Consider the following 7,032-nt stretch of genomic DNA (forward strand, 5'->3'; position numbering starts at 1 on the left):
GAAAGTGTCTGAAATGCAACCTCTGGAAAAGCCATTTCCATTACTTTTAGCCATGCCAGGGAGGGTATGGGGGTTTCCCTCGCCTCTGTAAATCAGCTTCCAGACACCAGCTCCACCCTCCTCCCTCTGTGGTGGGCCCTATTACCAGAGTGCCCACAAGCCAGCGCTCCAGCCAGGAGGGGGTTAAAACCAACATTTGCAGATAAAGAGGTAAACATATTTACATTCCTCTCTTCACACTTTATGCATATGTCATGCAGTGAATAGTTTTAGAGGTCTGTTTGTACTATCTCTCCAGAATTTTTACAGTCTAGAGGACACAAAATCTCTATAAAGTGACTTATTGAAATAGAAGCAGATTGGTAAAAACGTTTCCCTCTTATGAACTGTGAAGAATGATCCTCTAAATGAAATCAGGAAGGAACTGGACAGAATCTTGTTTAATGGTCTGACAAAATGAATCACAATGATTCCAGACATCCATCACTGCTAAAAGGGAACCACAAATGATCTGTGAACCACTATATATTGATTACCCATGTAGTACAAGTGTCGGATTTAATGTTCACACACCATAGAGAGGCGGCAGGGACAGATGGTGCCTTAACTCTTCTTTGATAGATTTTAATGGTGAAATATTGATTTCTATCTGGCCAAGGCCTGCTGTTAGGGGCCAAAGTCATTTGTTGGGTATTGCTGGACACCCAGTCGGCCCGGCGTAATCAATCATTTTTGGCAAGGCAGGTGAAAATTCAGAGGGAAGCACCTTGGAACCCAAACTGGCACGTGATGTGTCTGAATCCAGCCGCCTAGAGAAAGAGAGAGAGAGAAAAAGAGAGAGAGAGAGAGAGATAGAGATAGAGATAGATAGATAGATAGATAGAGAGAGAGAGAGAGAGAGAGAGGGAGGGAGAGGACTCTTGGAGATTGTGCTTATAAAGAATTATTAATGATAAGACATGTTTACTGAGGAGAGTCGCAGCGAATCAGAGCTGACATGAAATAGTCTGGGAGCCTCCTGGAGAAAATGAGCCTCTAGCTAAGAGGGACTATATTTTATTTAAACATCCTTCTAAGGCTGAGAACTCAGGTAATCTGTTGTGTTACAAGCCACTGGCTGTTCTTGCCATCCAGAGAGATAACACTGAGACGCTAATAGGAACACATCAATCACAATCAGGCTGCAATTCCAGTGGTGTCTCTCCTCCCAGCTCCTCTTTAAGCTCCTTAATAGCGGTGATAACATAGTTCGGGGGCTGCTGAGAGGGGCTCTCCCCTCTGAGGGTCATATTCATAAAGTGAAGAGCTTGCCAAGTCAGCACCCAGGGAAACAGGTCTGTGCCGGGGAATCCCGTGTGAGGAGAGAGGGAAGAGCATGGGCCATCTGGGAGGGTTGGGATCCAACAGGAGAATTTTCTGTTATCTGTGGCCCTCCTGGGTTTTGTGATGTCAATTCTACCTCCTTCCCAAGAAAGGGGTGTGAGCATGTGTGTTACATGTAATTATTAAGTAACAAGACTCATTTTCTTGGGCAGCTTGTAAAAACGTTTTAAAGGTGATCCCCAAATGCCGAACTCCACATGTTTGGAGTGATGGCAACCTCTTGGGAATCGGTGTGTGGCCTCCCAAGAAGAACCTGGGACAGGGTCGTGTGAGGCAGATTGGGGCAGCCGGGGCAGGTCCTCTGAGCCTCTGCAGCTCTGTGCCAATCTCTAGCCTGTCGCCTGCAAGGCCAAACATCTGTTCGCTGGTTTGACTTTCCCGTAGGCTACGAGCTACAGGAGGTGGCAGTTGTGTCTAATGAATTGTTGTATCATCAGTACTAATATACGATCCTGGGACTCACAAGATATTCAGTATGTGACTACGGCTGAATACATACACGCAGGTGTTTGTGTTGAAAGGCAGTCAGTCATACTGCTTTAGTCGTATTGCTTTGCACCTTTTAAGTGTCCATCTAAACGTATGTGTTGTGTGTGCAAATATACACATTCATGAAGGAATGCACTGACCTTAGAAAGACGTGTAACACATGTTTCATTTATTTGTGTGATTTACTTTCTAGGAGACAGCATAGTGCAAGATGACAGCCTGTACTCTAGGGCCAGACTGCTTGAATTCAAATCCTGGTTCTGTGCCACTTACTAGAAGATGACTTTGGACAAGTTGCTTCAACTACATGTGCCTCAGTGACCTCATCTCTGAAATGGGGATAATAGTACATACGTTTCAAGGATTAAATGACTTAATAGATGTGAAACATTTATAATATTACCGTGCATACAGTAAGCATAAATGTTTTATATTACATATTTATGTTTAAAGTGTATATTTAGCCATGGCATTACATTCAAAATCTTTATATAAATATGTATATATGCATGGAAATAATCAGCCTTTAGATGGTTGACATTAGGAATCCCAGCCAATATTTGCCTCACTCTCAGTGATACAACAAAACCTGAACTGAGGGCAGTGAGTTTAATTTGGTGGTTGTTTGGAGGAGTGGCAGGTATTTTGATTCATTTGTAAATATGTATACTCTCAAGCTACCTCATATTGGGGCTTCAATGAGCCTGTACTTGCCTGAGTATGTTTATCTCCCCAAACCTGTTTGCAGGGGTGAGTGTCTCTAGCTGAACAAGGGTATATGTGGGAGCACACATACAGAGCTCTGCAGAGCAGGATGAGGCCAGCTTTGCCGACTGCCCCGGCTGTGCAGCCTACCCCCAGATGCCAGCGTGCAGGAGGAAGATCCCGCTTAGATTATCTTGCTTACCTAATGATTTTTGCTTCACTGCCTTGCTCGATTGTGTTCACCAGGATGGCAGGCTATTAAAATGTCAAGGCACATTGAATTGTTGTTATCCAGGAGAGAGACCTTTCCAGTCAACCTGTGTTCTGGGGGTTGCATAAACTCCAAGAAGGCGATTGGAGAAAGGCTTTATGGCTTTTTTACATAGATGGGGGTGAGCAGGGAGGTTGGGAGAGGGCCCTGGGAGGAGGAAAGGTGGGACACTAGTCGGGGTTTATGGCAGCTGGAGTGTGTTAATTAAAATGCCAGCTCCTCAAACAGGTATTGGTGGCTCCTTGCCTTTGCATTTATGGGTAACTGCAAAAGGGCCTCGCTGTGCCATGAGATGCTGCTGTGGTTTAAAGAAGGGAGAGGGGCGGTGACTCCCAGTGGGAGGTGGAGTGAGGCTGAGAGGCTGCAGTGCAGCGAATCGGGGTACGAAGAGCAATTTTATACGGTAGAAATACCAAGGAGGTACATCGCCGGTTGGCAAGAAGGGCTAGAGAGAAAAACAAAGGTTTCCTTGGCGCTGCGCCTGTCCCAGCTCTGCGGAGGGCCACATTCTCTGCACCACGGGAGGTGGTGGGCGTTTGGTGGGGGGGTGACAGTATTGAGCCACCGGCGACAATGTTATCCACCCGGCACCTCTGGCCCGGTCTCTCCAAAGCCAGCTGGGACAGTCTGGAGACGGTCTTCTTTTCGTGCCGTCATGTCTCATTTGGCCAAGGATTTATTTTCCTTCCGGGGGAGAGGGAGAGAAGGGGCAAAGGACGTTCTCATAAAGTATTCAGCGATCAGAGCCGCCGAAAGCTCCAAGCAGACATTCAAACTTGCCTGGATTGACTTTTCCCCTTTGTTCACATCATCTCACAAACATTTGGCTTTCCCCGGCCACGTCTGTTTCGTTTTTGTTTCAGAAAGACGGCTTTGTTTTTGCTTGGGTCTGGCTCTGCCCGGCGCTCCATTGGTCCCTCCCCCTCGCCTCGGGCACCATTGGCCGCGCCAGCTCGGTGGCCGCGGGGGACGCGAGGCGCCGTCGCCTTTGTCAGTTTTATCAGCTGGAGTTTTATGTGCGCGCATCTCTGTGCGCGCGCGCGCACACACACACGCACACACACGCCTGCGCTCATTCCCCGCCCACCCACCCCGCCAATTTCCCTGTCTCCATCCCCATAAGTCACACCCACCGTCATTCTCAAATCCTCGCCCTTCCTCTCCAGCCGTGCCCTCCGGAGCTCTCCACTTTAGTTTCTGGTCCCTGGCGCAGCCCATTCTTCTGGCTTAAACCAAATCTCACTCACGTTTCCAGCTTCCCTTCCTGCCGGCTTCTCTCTCACCTGGCTGAACATGTCCAGAGTGTCTTTGTAAGGCTACGGTCTGACTCCCCCATCCTTGGGTCCTCCTTCCAGAAGGCGGATGGAGGGCCCCGGGAGTGTCTCTGGCCCACCAGCCCTGCTTTGGTCTGTTTTCCCTAACTTCTCCCTCCCAGCCCACTGTTCCCAGGGCCCAGCCTAACGCTCCCTCGTTCCCCTCCCCAGCGGCTGAGGTACCTTTCATGGAATTTCCAGGGCCCCTTTATCAATCCCCTAGCTTTATCATGCTTTATTGAAATATCTGTTTATTTGTTCTGAAGCCCTACAAACTTGGTAGTTCACTCATTCAGTCAACAAATATTTGTTGAGTATGTAAGTATTAACTACTGTTAAGTATTATTGAGATATAATGGGAAGAAAAACAGACCCAGCACCTCCTCTCCTGGCATACGTATAAAAGGTTCTCTGCGTCAGGCTACCGTGATCTATTCTGTAACCTGGGACATAGAGAGGCTCAATACATTTGGAATGGATGGATGAAAGGAAGAATACATCCTCTCCCTGCCCTCTTAAACAGCTTCACCAGTATTTTCTCTTTGCTGTTTCATTATGCAAAACACAAGCGCACTGTGACAAGCTTGTTAGCAGATTTTACTTTCTCAAACTCCTGTATATCCATGATCCCCCTGGGTCTCTGAAGCCACCCTATGAGGTGGCTTTGGTCCATTTCTAGCTTTCCATTTTATTAAGGCTCGGTGAGTTCAATGCCGAAGGTCAAATGGCTCACTACTGATGGAGCCCAGCCCAGACTTGAATCCTGGGCCCCTACACTCCTAGACCAGCGCTCTGTAGATGACACACAGGCCCGCGTGTCTCATGTGCCCACCACATGCCTCCCAACCATAACCCCAGGAAAATGACAAAAGGGGGAGAAAGCTGATCCCTTCCTTCCATTTAATTCTCTTTCAGATTCCTCCTGGAATCTCCCTGGCACAAGAGGTATTGCTTAAGAGGGAGTTTGATTTAATGGATGTGAAGATATGATTTCTTTTCTTAGCTTCTCCTTAGCTCCTACCCTTGCCTCCAGTGATCTTTCCAGAGAATGGTTCGCTCAGCTCTAATTGGATTTTCTGAAAGTCACCAGGAACTTGAGGCTGAGTGCTGTGCCCATCACCAGGGTCAGTTCATTTCCATGATTAATTTAATTAATATAACTAGGTTGTCCCATGTGCCTGGGCTGAGAGGGACAGAGCTCCCCAGATGCTTTCTGGACGCTGCTGATGGCAGCTTTGGTTCCATGCTAGACACCTTAACCTCATCTGCTTGTGGCATTTGAGGTTCCGGCTGTGTGGCCAAGCCAGAGCTTCTGGGACCCCGGGCTGCTGCCGCCTTGAGTCTATAGCTGCCACGGGGGGAAGGTGAAGAGGGGTACACGGGAGGGACTGCGACCCCAGCAGTGAAGCACAGCTCTGCTTCTCCTATGCTGCCCTGCAGACAACGTGGGCTCTGTGTATATCAACTGGGGTTACTTGGGGTTCATCTCTGTGAGTTCCAAGTTCCTTATCTGTCAAATGGGAATAACAAAGACCACCTTACAAGATTGCCACAAGAATTCAAGGAGACAGTGTCTGTAAAGTGACCATCTCAATGCCTCATACAGAGTGCACCAAACCCCTATGTGTTTCTCTCTGGTGTAAACACACATAAAGGCAGACACATGTATGCACACGCACGGTCACAGGCTTCTGCCTCCCAGCCAGGCTCTTTGTCTATTCACTTCCATCTCACGATTTTCTAATATGGCTTTAATTCCCTTCCTCCTGCGCTCTCTTTCCCACGTCCTCTCTGCATTTAGCTGCGTGTTCTGCCCTTTTCATGAAGTTTTCTCATGTGTGTTCTGCCCGATGACAGTGAGTCGTGTGATCTGGGGTCAGTTCCTTACCTCTTTGGGCAGGTCCCCCTTCCCTCTGGTCAGGAGCAGCTTTCCTGGCCATGTCGTCCTGTTCTGTAGTCATTCACCTCCGTGTCTGTCCCCCATCAGATCCTGGGCCCCTTGAGGCAGGGACTCAGTGAGCGAGCAAATAGGGGAGACTTGGAAAGGGTTGGTGGAAGGAAGGAGAGCAGGAAGGACTCTTTATGATACGAAGTTGGTCTTATGAACGTCACTGGATGCAGGTGGCCACCACTGGCCCCTACACAGCTGGATGCAAATTCAGCTGGATGCCTTCCTCCAGCCAGGGGACGGGCTTGCCCAATGGAGTGCAGGGCTGGCTTTCAGACCTCATTTCTCTCCTTGGCTCTGGTGCAGGGCACACTGCACAGCGTGTGTGTTATGCTGTAAAAGGGGGTCAGGATGCAGTGCAGGCTGCCCAGGTACTGGTCTGACTCACTTTGCCTGTTGAAGTCGCCCAGGCTTCTCCTGTTAAAGAAGTCCTTGCCCTTGGCCTGCTCCATGGCCATAGAGCTGCAGCGAGGCATGCATAGCTCCTCTCCAGTGTGACAGTGCCACCTGCACCCCGGTAGACATGCTGTCCTCTGACAGTGGCCTCCACCTTCACAGTAGTGGGAGGAAAGAGTACCTCCTAACCGCATGTCCCTTGAAGGCTACCCTCATTGGACGACCTTTCTGCTTTAATATTATTGTAAAGGATGGCAATCATACGTATAGCTTCTTTTATTAAGTGCCTGGTTAATACTAATTAAAACTAATGCCTAGTTAAAACACTGTGTAATGTTTTTTGCTCCCCACAAAACTCCATGGAGGAGAAAAAGTCTCCCCATTTCACAGATATGGAAGTTAAGGCTCAGAGAAGTAAGAGTGAGTGAAAGACACCTCCTGGCACGCTGTGGTCTGCTGTCCTCTGGGATGGAGCCTGAGCTCTGGGGTCTCTGATCTGGGGATTCTCTTTAGTGTTTGGCAGATGT

At 48.6% G+C, this 7,032-nt stretch overlaps 1 long non-coding RNA gene across 1 annotated transcript; it reads right to left on the reverse strand.

Moving 5' to 3' along the window:
* Positions 1–408: 408 nt before the first annotated feature.
* LOC116756447 lies at positions 409–3,805 on the reverse strand. The gene is made up of 3 exons (XR_004350646.1): positions 3,666–3,805; positions 2,780–2,832; positions 409–809 (listed from the first exon to the last, which is right to left on the reverse strand). It is a non-coding gene; the product is annotated as an uncharacterized LOC116756447 (long non-coding RNA).
* Positions 3,806–7,032: the final 3,227 nt, after the last annotated feature.

This window comes from Phocoena sinus, chromosome 7 (assembly GCF_008692025.1).
Source record: "Phocoena sinus isolate mPhoSin1 chromosome 7, mPhoSin1.pri, whole genome shotgun sequence".
Lineage (NCBI taxonomy): Eukaryota > Metazoa > Chordata > Mammalia > Artiodactyla > Phocoenidae > Phocoena > Phocoena sinus.